The 16,571-nt window shown below is 35.2% G+C and overlaps 1 protein-coding gene across 4 annotated transcripts in view; it reads left to right on the forward strand.

The window, feature by feature from the left end:
* The window catches only part of LOC139595644 (heparan sulfate glucosamine 3-O-sulfotransferase 1-like), a 44,008-nt gene that overhangs the window by 15,294 nt on the left and 12,143 nt on the right, over positions 1-16,571 (forward strand). Inside the window, exon 1 of one of the 4 annotated variants that reach the window (XM_071439176.1) lies at positions 4,532-4,671. The exons of the other annotated variants lie outside the window; for them this stretch is intronic. The gene's annotated coding sequence lies outside the window, so the exon portion shown is untranslated. Of the gene's footprint in view, positions 1-4,531; positions 4,672-16,571 lie in introns of those variants that run through there. 4 annotated transcript variants of the gene reach the window in all.

A 16,571-nucleotide genomic window follows, 5' to 3' on the forward strand; every position in this document is an offset into this window, starting at 1 on the left:
GTATCACAAGCACATCCATTTTCTGAGCTGCTTCACTAAGTGATCTGTTTTGTAACATTGTACTTAGAACAAGGCAATTTATAACTTCAGGCACATAGCTAGTTTTGAATAAAAACATTGCTGCTAAAAAGATTTCATATCAGTGGTGTTAAAGAGCAGTGCTTTTTGTTTCAATAAACATGGCTACCCTTTAGACACTACACAGTAATCTTTCATTTGTATTTATATATACACCTTCAACTTTCAGATTAAAATCTAGTTGATAGAACTTGATGAATGCATTGGTTTCACTGCAGACTGAAGTGTTTTGCAATGGCTCAGAGCAGGCCTAACAAAAAGGTCACATGTGCTTTAATTGCACATTCTTCAATCCCAATCCACAAGTTTCCTCCCATCTATGGTGACTGTATAGATACTACTGTGGCACAAGTGGACTTTAAAGGTAGTTATTATCAATTTTAATAAATTTATAAAGCAACAATAGTTAAAAATATTGACTCGTTATTATAAAGCAACAAGAGTCAATATGTTTAATTATTAACATCTTCACCCACACCTGTACCTCTTCTTTGTTGTTTTGAACCCCTGAATATGTGCCACAGAATAGATTATAAACGAAGGCTATTTTTACTGGAGGTGTCCATATTGCACATGGTTACAGTTGTAGAGTATTGTACTTTTAATGAGCCAGATGTAGAGGATTTTCAGCTGTTCCCAGAAACTTCTGATGCTTTTACCTACTCTCATAACTTTGATCTCTGATTAAATTTAAATAATACTAACAGTTGTTTTCTGTAATTCTTGCTGCTTTATAATTGTTTCTAAGAGCATCAAAGACTAGAATGAAATTTATACTCTTTTAAAGTAATTAAAATGTTTTACTGTGGAATACTAAGCATAACCTTCATGATCAGAGTGTGCATATGAAACAACTCAATACTAAACTGCAGGAAAGAACCTGTACACACAGAAAGATTCATGTGTAGGATTCATTGAAGATGATGCTGGAGAACTTTGCAGCTTGTGAGAAGATGTGGCAACTTCATGTGTACCTGCCTATGCTGCTGTGATTGTAGCTCTACCTCTTGAGGGCTGTTTTGTTTATAAACTGCATCTTACACTAGCAGAAGATGTCAGCTTTCAGCAAGCCTAGATGTAGAAGGCAAGTGCAATCCCAAGCTGTCCCTAAGGCACTGTTGTCTGATAGCTATACAAAAACAGCTCTTGAATGACTAAAATGGAGGTATTTTGTATTTTTTAAAAATACATTTGTTTTTATGCTCATTATTAATACTTTTTGTCTTTTGCCTAGCAGTTGGTTTTGGATTGGATTGGATTGTTTTGCTTGGAGTTTTTTTGGGGCATTGGTTTAGGTTTTCTTAATGTTCCAGAAAGTTCCATATTTAATCAAATACAAGGAATGCCATGTCTTCAGGGCAGATGCACAGCAAGGTGAGAGCTAAAGCCAACCTGTGTTTCCTGTGTTTGATTCATCTTCTGCTAATGAATAAGAATATGGTAATTTGCCTGTAGAGACTTTTTCTGTTTAACTATATTCATTTCTTGAGAATGCCTATAGTGACCATTTAGCAATGTCCAAGTTCACGTTGAGCATCTGGCTCTTCTTTATGATTCAAGTGTTTGATATATTAATTTTTGAATAGAATCTTATGTGGATTAGATGATCCAACCTTTTTAAAACTTCCTTTCTACTTCTTTCAGGGAAAATTCAGGGAAAGAGATGCTGATGCTTTGATACCAGTTTCTTCTTCCTTTTCTTTTTCTTAATTATGTTTCTGCAACCATCTGTTCTTTTTAATCTAGTTTGATGCCAGAAGGTTCTTACTCAGGGCAGAACTAGCTTCACAGACAATACTGTGTCATCCTTGCATCATCATAGACAGAACTGGATTTTTGCGCAGGAGTAACGTTTGCGCAAAAGTCTCCAACTGAAAAAAAAAAAAGGTACTGGTGGCTTTCTTGTGACCTTTTTTCCATTGAAGTGTTTCTTAAAAGCATGCTTAGTAAAATCCTGATATTTAATAAGTAGCAGTTCATATTGAAAAAAGCTCAAAGACTTTTTATTCTTTGTTCTCCAATGGAGAATTTCATGTGTGAGGCTACTCATGCACTGACAGCACTGCCTGCTGTGACATTTTCTGATTATTAGTGATTATTGGCAGCACTTTGCAAGTATTCCACAGGAGAAAATATTTCATTATAGGTGCAGCCAAAATCTCAGTCAAGAACTGCATCTCAAATAATAGATACAAATGAAGTGAAAAAAAACAAGCCACAACACAAAAAAACCAAAACAAGAAAAACATGAAAATTATCAGGACTCAGGGATGACTTTCATGATGAATTTTCATCATGAAATTGAAATTTAGAGGCTTTCTAACTCTTTGGACTACTTTACTTAAAAATGTTAGTAGTTTATTTTTCTAATGTATTTTTCACTGTGCCTCAGTTTTAATTCTTTATTTAGCTCTTTTGTGAATTATCTCTAGAGAGTTTAATAGCTCAACCTCGTTTGTTATTAAGAAACTAAAACAAAAATGGCCAAAGGTCAGGGAAAGAATATCAGTCTTTAAAATTAAATCTTATACATATATATATATATTCTGAAGCCTTTTCCCCCCTACTATCTCACCAGAGATCTTTAGTATGTCTCTAATAAGATAAAAAGGGCTTCAAAATAAGCTCTGTCTAGTTTTCAAAGTATTTTCTTCAAAAGCAGGTTTTCAGTAACGCTATCAGATGCTTTTCCTTGCAGAAGTTTGTTACTGAAGTTATGCTGAGCAGAATAGAGACATGAAGAGCACTGCAGAGTGTCCAGGCAGGAGAGCTGCTGCTCCCCTGCAATACCCACAGGGACATCCCTGCTCACAGTGACAGGGGCACCACAGTCACTGCCCAAAAACTGCCTGCTCCAGGCTGGGGACTTCCCTGCCTGCCTTGGTTCCTCACCAGGAACACTCCTTTGGAACACAACAAAACTGCAAAAGGCACCTTTTTTTCAATTATGTAGAATATCTATTTTTAGAGAAGATAATTATAAAACATAGGTGGACAAGAACTGAAAAGTTGCAATTGCAAACTAGATATAACTAAACATTTATTGTATTTTATTTGAAGAATTTGAGCATGGCTTGTAAATGCTTAAAAATATGCTGGGATATGATAGTGTTCCTTGTGGAGTGGGTTTTTGCTCTGTGGGAAGAGGCCTTTCAGTCACCTCTGGTAGTTGCACTTATGCTTTTGCCATCCTGAGGTTTCTATCAGAAAGTGTTCACTTTTACTGGTGTGTTTTATTTCATTACAAGATTTGGTTGCCAGCCCCTCCAGATTTGTCTTCCCTGCACACAAGGGGCATAACATAAGAGTGAGATCTCAAGGAAATTAATATTTAAGGGGTTTTTTTATTTACTGTGTTGCAATGTGTCCTGGAATTCAAGCCTGGGACCACTGGGTGGGGCTGTACAAATGTCAAAGACTTCTGCCTGCGAGTTTGCAATACAAGCATGAGCTGAGAGACAACACATGGATACAAACCAAGAAGGAGGAGTAAGATAAGGCAGCAGTGACATGTGAGATGATAATCATTCAGCAAGAAGCAACTGGCTTTTGAAGGTCAAGGAAGTAAAGAATTGAAACAGAGCAATGAAGTGGCTTTGCTGATGCTTTCTAGGATGTTTTGTGTGCAGAAGAGCACCAGCTGTGCAATCCTCCTGCAAGTACAGCAATGGGCAGCAGACATGAAGGACAGCTAGATGATGCAGGATGTCAACAGAAAAGGATTGATTATGAACTCCTGAAGAAAATGAGGAGAAGCAGGAGACTCTACAGATTTTTAGCCTATATTGGGTTTACTTCAAATCCTTTCAATTTTCCTTCTCTTAAAGAATTTTGTTGTAAAATATCAGGGTTAAACCATTCATTCTACATACAGTATATTATAGTTTATCAGAAGAGTTGCATGTTAATCTGACAAAGTAATTTCTGTTATCTTTCAGTTCCAGTAACTACAGAATCCAAATGATTTAAAGATTGAAGTCTTCTGAGAATACATCTGATTCTTTCCTTTCGTGTGTCAGGTTGTTGAAAATTTCACTCTGAATGGCTGCTGCCATGCTTAATTAGCAAGTAGATCATAAGTGAAACTGCTTCCTCACCGACTGTGACCAGCAGATATTGACAAGAAAGCCATGTAAACTCTACAAATGACTGCTGGTGTGCTTAAACCAGCAGAAAAATAGGTTCACTTCAATGTCCCTGGGGCATTTAGCTTTGTATTAGACAGCAGCTTTTACTGGAAATGCGAGCACAGGGCTTGTGAACTTGCAAAAATCTATAATGTTCCAGCTGTTTGAAAAGGTCCCCACACACTTATTGGTACAATGTTGTCAATATTTAACTCAGTAAGTTCAAAACTTTTCTTCTAGGGGATATAAATCAAAAAAGAGATTGTCCATTTTTCCACTTTTAAAAATTGTTTTTGATCTATTTTTGTTACTCTTTTTTTTTTCCAGATATTGGGACTAAAGCCTTAAAGCTGTTCTTTTCCCTTCACTGCAAGATCTTTTGCTCTCTACCACCATGAAAATTTTAATTTGTCTAGTAAAATTATTCTCACAAAGGAGAAAAAAACCACAACCTTGCAGGAAAAAAGTAAGAAGCCTTAGTTAATGTGTATTAAATTCTGGAAAGAGTTGTTGCCTTTGCAAGTAAAATCCTGCTGGGTTTTATGTTGTTAGGAGAGAATTAATTCTTCATCCTTACTGCAACCAACAGGGATTCCCATCTCCTGCTTGTGAATAAACTGTAGTATTGACCCTTCAGTGCCAGTCAGGATGCAGACAGGTGTCAAGAGCCATCTGGCTTGGCCTGACCATAGAGTCCTCATTTGTGAAGGTGCTAATTTCTTTTTCATTAGAACCTTTGGCTTCAACAGACCTAGACACGTGGGAATAGATTGCATTAGAAATTTGTATTAATCCACAGTCTACCCAGAGGGGATGTGTGTGTATATTTATATACATGTACATGAAATATATATATATATATATATATATATATATCTTTATATATGTACATGTGTCCTTCTGTTTCAAAATAATATGAAAGTAAGATAAATTTATTTCAAATATACTATTGGAGAATTGGAGAATTCAATGCATTTGTAGCTCGATTAGTTGTGAAATTCTCTAATTTACAAATTTAAGATGATTTGTGATCAGTTATGCAGAATTTCTCTTTTTGAATAATTGGAATCCAACGTACATTTTATATCCCTATTCATGGAGATATATGTGCATAGTCATTATCTGCATGAATTCCAGAGTGCTGTATTGTGGATTAAAACTGGAAAGAATTAATCTTGCAGACCAGTGTCAGTAAGGACTTTTGCTATCTTGAATAGTAGCTGCAATTTTTAACAATATTTTTGTAGATTGCCTTTCCATCACTGGAAATTTTACAAGATCAGTTATGCAAACATCTGTCAAGAATGGTTTCAGTGTACTGATCAAGCCTAAGGCCAGAGTGGAAACTGAGTGACCTCTTGAGGTCCCTTCCACCTCAGTGCTCTGTGACTCTGTAGCACTGTGATGCCACAAATTGTAGATATGTACGTAGAAGTTACCCTCTTAAAAAACTTTATTTCTACTATTTTATCCCACCCCCAAGTAGAAAAGAAAGGAGAACGGTTCCTAATTAATTATGGAAATTTTTGCAATTTAATCAGATTATTCATTTTGAGATCTACCTTGAGACTGAATGGAAGGAAAACAAAAGCAAAGCAGCACAGATGAAGACTTGGAATTTGCTAAAGCAACCTTTCTTATTTAACTGATGGTATGTTTAGCAGTGTTTTTAGCCTTTACTAACAGGTGATACAAATCACATGCTAATTCAGACTGTTCTGTGCTGTTCAAAATGTGCATTTGTAGCCTCTCACTTGTCAACAGGATGGAAATTGTCCTGGTGATGCAATGAGGGCAGATTTACCTTCAGGAGTCTTCAGAACTATACATGCCAGCAGATGACAACAACAATGTTCATGCCTCTGCAGCTACACCTGCAATTTCTTATCAACTTCCCAATCTCAAAAACTGAAATCCCAAGGGAGTTGTTAATTAAACAGGAGTTGAAGAAGTATACTGGATAGCAAAGCTGGGTAAGGAGGAGAGGACACAAGTGTTACTCTTGAAGTGGTCTGGTCTATTGGCAAATTAGATCTGAGCCAGACTAATCGAGTGCTTGACTGCTCCCCCTGAGCCCAGACTGGCATCCCAACAGCAGCCCTTCAAGCACAGCTTAATGACATGACACTTTTGTTAAATATTAAAGTGTTTCAGTTTTGGGGCTCTGCAGAAGGAGCAGCTATTAGGAAACTTCAGAATGTAAATGGCTTTGCAGTCGTGATCTTCAGACCATGTTGTAGGTACAGTTAATACAGCTTAGAAGTTATGAGAAACACAACATGGCTTTTTATTACAAGGAAAGCTAAGCTTGCTAGAATTAACTGAAATTAAATCTCTTATGGAAGTGAAGCAGTAGTTTTGCTGGTAGAACAGAACTGAGGTTTCTTGAGTCTTGAACAGTGACTAATGATTAAGTCATCTTTCAAGCTCAATAACAATTTGTATCTGCATATGCATGTCAGTGTTTGCTTTTTGTTGTTCAATTGAAGTAATTTATTTTAGTTTATTTAATTGGTTTTATTCTGGGTTTAATATTACTGAGTTCTTATTTTTTTAAGTCAACATTATTTGATATTGTTATTTAATATTTCTGTCATTAAAATACATGTCTATTATTAAACATCAGCTCTTGAGAATGTTCTTTAAATACTACCATGTAATAATAGACTGAAAGTTTTAGGTTTTTGAAACTGACCCATTTTTAGAAGTTTTTGCAACATTTGCAGATTCAGAATACAAACAGCTACACCATTTATAGAACACTCATTAAAAATGAAGTAGCAATTTAGTACAGGAATAATTAAGAGGTCAGTGAAAGTCCCTGCAGCCTGGGACTAAAGCATTGCCTTTATTTGCCATAGTACTTAAAATTTTTCATCAGTGAGATTAAATACTTGTAAAATGAAGGTAACATAAGCTGTTATTTACCTCAGATGGACATGCAGTTAATTTTCTTATTCTGAATAGACATATTAAAATAATAAGCACTGATAATGTAAGCACATGTGCAAATATCCATTTTCAAAGTAACAGTGGGATAAAATACTCTCTCTTGCCTTGAAAAATATTTAGCACACATATTTTGAAGTACTTATTAATTATATATGCTGCTATTCTTAGGTGTTTGGTGTAGTTATTATCAGGTGTCAGTCAGGTACCTGACTGTCCTTGTTAATATGGGCTGTATTTGTAGAACTCTTGTACTTGGAAATCTTGTATATTAAAGGTTGTTTATGTAGTAGGGATGCATTTTAATATTAATTTAGAAGGGATGCATTCAGATCTACTGGAAATGTCTAAAAAAGGTTGCCCTATGTTTCCATGCCTATGGAGTCTTGAAATGTGTGTCAGAATCTAATTTTTACAGAAAATTACTAGTTTGAGCCTTTTATTCTAGTTTGGTTTTGTTCTCCTTTCTAATTTGTCACAGTTAATCAAGTATTTAAGAATGTATGAGCATTTCCAATGAATTTAGAAAGGGAGCTGTTTACATGAACCTTAAGATTACATGAACCTTGCTCAAGTGAAGTTCAAGTACCAGACACAACGATCTAGTTAAAATATCCCAGAACTTGATGTGGGAGATCTGCCAACTGAAGGAGATGTTGCTGAAATTGCAGCATGATACTGGAAAAAAAAATATATATTGCCTGGTTTTCTTTGATTACAAAATAATGTAAGCAAACACTTTTAGACTGAAATATGGTGCTTTTTACCCCAAGGAATTCTAATGTGTGCCTAAATTCAAGAACACGATTAAGAGCTTTATTTGATATCTCTGTTCAGTCATATCTTGAATAGAGAGAAAAATGAAAATATAGTTCTTAAATTTAGCTGTGATACTGACAACTGATCTTCCAGAAATAACTGCTCAGTGTCAGAGAGGTTGCATAGCCTTAACCAAATAATAAAATGTCAGGTGTAAAACATTATTGGTTTATTAACATTTAACCCATTCTTATTAAGTGTTCCAAAGCTTTTAAACTGAGTACAAATAAATCCCACTGGCAGGTGGGGTTTGTATTGTATGCTTATTGTAGAGGAGGTTTATTGCAAAAACATCAGCAGATCTCAGCAAGTGAACTGATGCTTTCATCTAGGCCACTACCAAAGCAGTGTATTGGCATATTGAACTGTGTGGTTGGTTTTAGTCTTGGACTTTAGTAACAAATTAAGATCCTCTAGAATGCAAAAATTTCAATTGACTTATTCTAGTCCCTTTGATTATATATTAAATAGCTCTCTTCAGCTACTTTTGCTATTCCTCTTAGAGATTCATTTAGTCTGTTCTAAAAATCAGATTTTGGCTAAGTCTTCTTACAAGGAGGCACCCACAAATCAGTATGTAAGAAATTAAGGCAGGCCTGTTACTCCATTATCCAAGAATAACAGAAACACAAAGCCCAAAAATACAACATTAAACCACAATAGTGTAGATTACAAAACAGCTTACAAAGCAACTTGTTAAAGACATAAGACCAGTATTATTTCAAATGCATTAGAACAGGAAAATTTATACAGGAAAATTTACAGCTGATAGTAAATTATTTAGAATAGGAGAAATGAAAACAAACTGCAAAGAAGTACCTCAGTGATACTGAGTGATAAAGTGATGAGTGAAATTCACTATAAATAAATTTAAAGTGGTTCTCAAAGGGTTAAAAATTATAAATTTGTGCACAACAATGGACTTCAAACTGACAATTATTTTTTGAGAACTTCACTGTGAGATTGTCAATTCACAGTGTATTCACTGTGAGCTATGAAAACAGTAGCAGCAAAGAAAAGAAAATTTAATATTACACATTTTCAGAAAGAAATAGAATAAATTAGAAAACATCACGGTTACAAGCAGTGTCACAGCACTGCACCTGCATCTTGAATAGGTAAAGAGAGAATGGGTTGGATGAGTAAAGGATGACTAAATAAATCTTTTAAACAAGGAACAGGTAGAACTACAAGCTTTCAGTCTGGGAAGAAGAAAACGGAAGGAGGCTATGGCAAGTTTATTAACTCAGGAGTGGTGAGTAAATAGATGAGCGATTGTGCACTGGCTCTTTACTACAGGGATGTTGGGCACTGGGTGAAACTGGCAGGTGGTGTGTTTGAGTTGAACCAAAGGAAGTATTTTTTCAGTTTCACATAGTTACACCATGGAACTCCTCGACACAAGCTCTGTTAACAATCACTCAAAAAGTAGTAAGATTTACAGAATTACTGATATTGTCCATTAAGGAGTATAAAGCTCATACTTGTGTTTCAGAGAGCCACTGGAGCTCAGACTCATGGGAGCCCAGGAAAATGTGCATGGAAAAATCGCTGCATGTTTTTCTTGGGTTTGTAGAGTCCCTCAGGTGTCCCTGAAGGGCCACTGCTAGCGAGGGGATACAAGACAAGTAAATGCTTGGTTCAACCAAGTGTAGGCTGTCTGAGATGAAGCTTGACAAAGGTTTCAGTTAAAAACACTGCTGATGCAAACATGCTTCAATTTGCTTGCAGCTTCAGAGATGGAGAGCTGGCTTTGTCTCTTCTATGTTTCTTTTAATTTTACTTAATCTGAAATTAACATCTCTATTGAGATGAATGGGATGGATTTATAGATGTTTGTTGTTTGTCACATGAAATTATGTTCCTTTCATGGCTAATTATATTTTAATTTTCTCACTGCATATATTCATATCTCTTTTTCTTCATTTCATATAAACTCTTGCCTTGTATTTAACTCCTGTACTTTCTTTTTAATACATTTTGAATGAAAGCTGAAGAGTTCAGTGTCTATTGGCAAAAAACAACATCAGACTGCACAATTTTAAAGCATAAAAGCCACAGTAGGTGGTTTCTTTTATTAATTGCTTGGGTTATGGGGGAGACAAGGGTGACTTCAAGACAGGAAGAGTTCAAGCATACTGGAGAATAAGACTGCGTCAACATGCTGTTGCTATCTCCAAGAAAAGGTTTGCATAAAATAGGCTGCAGTTTAATAGAAACAAGTATAAATAGAAAATAAGATAAATGTTTAACTGTACAAATCCCAAGTGTGGAGTTTTTGCCTAGATAAGAGTTCTGCCCTGAAGAATTTCATGTGATTTGATGGATTAGAAATCATTCAAGAATATCTGCCACCTCCAAGCAAAAAAGCAGGAGAAATGGAAGGAGTATTTACATGGACCATAATCTTGTTATTCTCTGTGTTAGTGGGGTGTGATCTGAGTAAAGAGGCCTAGAATTTGGTGTCTTGATTGAATATGAAGCAACAGAAAATTTAGCAATCAGTGAGAATGGCCCGAGTCTAGAACACATGACTCACAATCTGAAGTTAAATGAAGTGTGATTGTTATCACATGCCCTCTTGAGTTTAATCATTTAATCATGTTACTTTGTGCCCTGGCATCTATGAAACCAGAACCATCTGAGTTCCTTTCTCCAACTAAGTTAGCTTGTTTCATTTTTTATATTTGCAGCCTTTTCCCCTCTGGAATGAGACTCCAATCTGGCATGCTGTTCTGGTTTTCCTTGTCCTCTGTAGATCCAAATTTGCCTTTACTTTCAATGTCAATGTCAGACTGCATGCTCTGATTGTATATTTCCTAGTCTTTACTAAATTAGTGAAAGGCAAAAATTGGGCTTTGAAATTAAGAGTGGAAACTATGGTCATGTAGTTGGAAATGGAGATTTTTTTTCTCTCCCTCTTTCCACAAAACTCAGTAAACAAACATATCCAAATGCATTTAAAATTATTTAAACTTTATTGATATGAAATTTCTTTGAAAAGTATCTTTAGTAAGTTGCTACATATTTCTGTATGACATACCTCTGAGGTATTATGAAGGTAGAAATGCAGTTTTCTCAAATTGATCTCTGTTTCATCTGAAGCCCTTGTAAAATCCACTTTTATAGTAGATTTTTTTATATAAGAAATTTAATACTGTATTTTGAAATGCAATTAAATATGTCTTTTTTCTTTGTTGGTGGTTGCGTTCTTTCTGTTTGCATTATATAGGTCTGCAGTAACATTTAGTGGCAATGACACTCTTAGATTAATTGTACATTGTTCAGAGCACATAACTTTGTCAGTTTTAATTTCATTGCCTTTTTGTTTCTCTGAAATATGTTTTGTGAACTTGTGAGGGAATGAGCAAGGGTTATCTTAGTTCATTTATCTAATGCAGCAGTCAAAGTACAGACTCTGCATTTTTTTACCATCTCCTTATATTGACAAATTATTTATGCTTGTGATCTTTTGTTGGCAGCCACCTCTGAACTCCCTCTTCCTTTTGAGAGTGATTGACCAGAATGAAACACGCTGTTCTAGTCACTCTGAACCATTAGTTTACCCAAATGCATTCAAACTGTGCTGTCATTTTCTCTTACTGCTTTGGCATACTAATAATGTGCTGGCCTTTGTCCACTGCTGTGCATCCAACTGAAATTTTCACTGAGATTTTTGGGTGCTTCATAAAGAATCCTAAGGGTAAGGCTTTCCAGGAAGTCTAAGGGATCTAGGTCCATCTCTAATTTGAAATTCAAATTTCAAATGCATCAGTAACTGAAGCTCCTTGGACTCTGAATCTCTCAGCCAGTATCTTTCCCTAAAGAGATGTCTGGTGCACGCTTGTGAATTAACTGGATGTTGAGCATTTCCTGTGCATTCCTACACTTTGCTTTCTGAGCAATTTTGTTAATCCACATTGAATATTTGCTTTTTTACCCTGAAACTAATAGTGAAGTACTTTGTCAGAAGGCCAAATAAACTTTGTCAACCTGTTTTTCACCCCATGTTATTTAGCTTGCATGACCGATGGAATCCCAAAGCACAGTAAAAATTTTGCTCAGCAAAGTAGGATATGTGTTTATTCATATGGGAGGGAGGCATAATCTAAACAACTTGATATAATTTTAGCATATCATCAATATTTTCCACTTTCTTACTAATTTCAGTGTATTTTCTCTCAATTTACATCAATGACCATGATATTTTTGCTATTGTTCATAGGTTTAAAATATCTTTCAACATGTGGGCTGATATTGCTTGGTAGTTTTTCAGCTCTGTGGTTTAAAATCTCTCCAGAACACCTGGATGTATTTCTAAACATGCATAGTGATTAGATGTTTCCTTTCTTATTCAGCTGTAGCAATGCAACTCAGTACTTCAATCTTAAGGAATTAATTTTATGGTTTCCTACATTCTTCTACCACCTGGACATTCGAGGTGTTTGAATTTGCCCATGTAATATCACTACAAGGTGAGAAATACAATTCTGAAAAGCACAAGATCAGGAAGAGAGAGGAATCTTTCAAAATTTTCATAATTTTGTTATTAAGTAAAAAATAAAAAACTACTATGACTGACTTCTGTGGGACTAGAATGAGACCTGCATAAATGATCCTGAAAAATTTCACTCTCAAGGCTTGTCTTCAAGGGGAAATTACTGTGAGAAATCTGAGGTGTAAATTATAAAACACATTAGCTGCTGAACATTAATGCCCCATGTGAATAAACAGAGATTGAGTAAGTTGCTCTGTTTGGAAAGCATGTAATCAACTGTAAATTCAAACTCACTCCATCTCACTTTGTTATGGCATTACGGCACAAATTATGTTTGATCCAGTCCCCACAAGAAAATCTGAAACCTGAACTCCAATTAAGGAAATTTCCACTTGAATCTACTGCAATACCATCCTTAACCACTTTTGCCTCCCTTTGTACCTGCACTATAGTACAATCTAAATTTTCTTAAGGTTTGATATGTTGTAACATATCTTAAGGTCTTCTGCACTTGAACATTTGATCCTGAACATGTTTCCAGTGTACACATATTTATCTATTTGCAATCCCCTTTTATGATCTACATTTATCAGCATCTTCTGCATTGCTCATAAAACTACATAAATTTGAATCCTTTAATCTGTCTATATTATTTTCTATTACTGTCTGTTCTATATTTCTCTGTGTGCTATATATATGCGTGTTTGTATTTGCACAAGTATAGAACCTAACTGTGCTCACTAAAATTATTAACAACCTGTGTTTTTCCTACAAATGCTCAATTTTTTGCTTTTCATCACTTCCCTTGCTTTCTCCAATCCTTTACTCTTTCACTACTGGCTTTGTGGTGCATTTACTAGAAGATGGTTTTGTGTTATAATTTAAAGTGTTTCACATTCAATTTCTCTTGCATACTCACTCATACATACACAGCAGATCATGATGTTTTATGAAATAGGTTGGACTTCATTATTTATTTCTCCTGGTACTTTTATATTTGACTGAAATATTTCCAGACCCTGAATGACAGTTATATCAGCTACATTTTTTAAATGTCAGAGGAAATAGCTTTATTTTATTACTTTTTTTTTTGACATGCTGTGCCCTAAATTCTATAATTTTGGTAAGTTCCCTAGTATAGGAATAATGATTCTTTTACATTCAGTAATTGAATCCCTTATTTCTCACACACTGACAGATATTGTTTGATCCCAGCATCTTGATTCTGATCTCAAAAATTTGCTCTGAACTGCTTATTATCTATAAACTCAAAGTCACTTTTTTTGTTGACTATAATTCCTCATAATTATAGTCAACAGAAAAAGTTGTATATAAAATATATATATTATATATTGTATATAAAGTATATATATTATAGTTGTAATAATTTTCCAAGTGTATCCATATCACCTCCCTGGACAAAAAACCTTCCAGGGGAAATTTAACCTTCTCTTAATATTAATGTTCTTTCTGCTTGAAATTGATAGATGCCATTAAGAATAAGTGGGGCATGAATGTGAAAATATTTTACCTAAGAAATATCAAACTACAAATCTAAGATGAAAATTCAGCATAAAAAATGTGAAATAATCTATACAATTTACAGTTTGTAGAAGAAATACTATCTTCCCTTGAGAGGAAAAGCTATTATCTGTGCTTTAACACAGAACTGGCATCAATAACCAGTAGCTTACATTGCATACTTGCACTACCTTTTTTAGTATGCTATAAACAGGAATAACTATTCCATATTTTATAGCTACAAATAAAATTTCAAATCCAGATTTATTTTCCCTTGTGATCACATATTTTAAGGTAAGAGGAATGAACACTCATAATCAGAATGCAGAAAAAAAATCCTTTATTGTCACGAAATTAAACATGATGTTGCTTTAAATAGAAGTACACATTTCTCACAAACTGGGCTCAGAGGAAATAGTATTGTGGCTATATTTTCAAAACACTATATGTGGCAGTGGCCAAACACTGAGATACCAAATCCTGAGAGCAGGAGGATGGATAGTTGTGTAAGTAAACTGGAGATTCCACCAGAGATTCTCTTTCCCTAACTAAATTTCATATTATTCTTTCTGAACTAATGTTAAAGTTCTTATGAAATGGTGCAAGGTTTGGACACAACATCAGCTGCAAAGAGGGAGGCTGCAAATATCTGCTAGAGAATCTTTATACATACTGGCATATGTTTCTTCCCTCTTGCTGAACTGGAAAATTGTTGTATCAGTGCCTGAGAACAGGCAACCTTCAGTGGAGTTCTCAGCCATCCTAAACTGCAAGAGAGGCCTCAGGCGCTCAAAATCTTTAAAAAGTGCACCACAATTTATGTAGTGAATTAATATTCTCTTGTCTCAGCTTCAGCACTATCCAACTCCATCTCCATTTTATTAAAGGAATAAACTCCTATTCTCTGTGGTAAGCAGCAGCAGAATATTGGTCTGATTTACATGGTTTTTGGCAATGTGATTAGAATGTGTTGGTTTGGTGCTTTTTACTTTCTGGTTTTTATCTATGAATCCCAATGGACTTGTAAATTAACTGGTATTCACATGTTGACGTTTGTTCTTCAAAATGTTTAAAATAACTGCTGAGACACCAATGAAAGATGCTGCAGAAAACCTGCGAGTAATGTCCTGTTAACTCTGCAAAAACTCCAGATGCATTCACAAGGAGAAAAAATGTAGTCAAAAGTAAAATGTACCGTGAGACAATGATTTTTTTTTTATATTACACCATCCATAGGGACTGCTAAGGGTATTAATGGGGCAAAGAAACAATGATCAGGATGCACAAGATGTGTATTTTATGCTTAAAACCACCACATACTAACACCTACATCTTTGCTTTATATAGCAGTGTTGTACTGGTAATAGAGAACAGTGAAAAGAGAAACGAGTACTGATCATCAACTTTTCTCTTTTTTTAATTTCCTGAGGAAAAAAAATAAGTGGACTAGAACAGTATGGAATATGTGGATCATAAGCTATATAGTATGTAGAAAAAACTAATTGCAGCTAGAATATGGATCTAGGATCACAAAATTTATCACCTCCTCCTACAGAAAAAGTAAAGGTTTTTTGCCAGTTTGGAACTAAAATAACAAAATTTGGTGCTTTGAGGTTTTTCTCTTTTATTTGGGAAGGAAGGAGACTGAGAGAGAAAATGTAAGATAATGGAGGTACCTGTCTCCTCTATGCTACATGGAAGTATTGTTCCTTGGGGAAATGTCCAGGTATTGTGGCACAATGAGACCAGTCTGCTGTCAGACTGTGTCTGCTCCAGGAGCTGAAATCAGGGGATTAGAATCAATTAAAGTACATGTGCTGTACAGCCTACCTAGTCTTAAGAGAATGGCTTTGAACGTTCTGACTCTTTGTTGCTCTAATTAATATGCAGTTAATTATGAGACTATGTCAGAGTCCTTCCTTACCTCTGCCTCTTTCTCTGCTATAGGTACTCCTAACATCTTATCAACTCTCTGAATACTGATAAGACCATTCAGATTTTGAGGTGAAAAATATGAAAAAGTCATTATAAGATATCTAGGTGCAACAGATGTTTTCCAAATTGATTCTACATATTCAAATAAAAAATTGCTACTAAGAAAAATTATTATCATAAATAGCAAATACAGTATTTGAATCTGAGAGCAACTCTTACCATGCTTTTATTTTGTGTCCGAGCACATCTATTGTAGCTCTTTCTAGTTAAAGTTTCTAATGTGACAAACTCTCACCATTTGTCACAAATCTCACAAGTCTGAAGTCCTAAAGTCCACATCCTGAATGTATGTGATGACTCCTAAATATGATTTTACCTTTACGACTTAGGTGAAAATTGACAGAACTTAAGGGTGCCAAAAAATTGCTGTAGGCACTCTCAGCCATCAAAGAGCCTTTCTGAGAAGCTGGAATTGATTTGAAATGAAGCAGCACTAAAGGAAAAGTGTGGAAGAGGTGTTTGGGTGCACCATGGCACTGAGCTATGGGGCAGAAGTGATGCTGTGTGCCGAGGAGCATGCTCTGCTGGAATTCACTGCGCTGTGGAATGCAGCGGCGTAACAATGGAAAGTGTTTTTGTGAGGA

Source organism: Agelaius tricolor, unplaced genomic scaffold (genome assembly GCF_023055355.1).
Source record: "Agelaius tricolor isolate 1412-34295 unplaced genomic scaffold, bAgeTri1.0.p SCAF_13, whole genome shotgun sequence".
Classification (NCBI taxonomy): Eukaryota; Metazoa; Chordata; class Aves; order Passeriformes; family Icteridae; genus Agelaius; species Agelaius tricolor.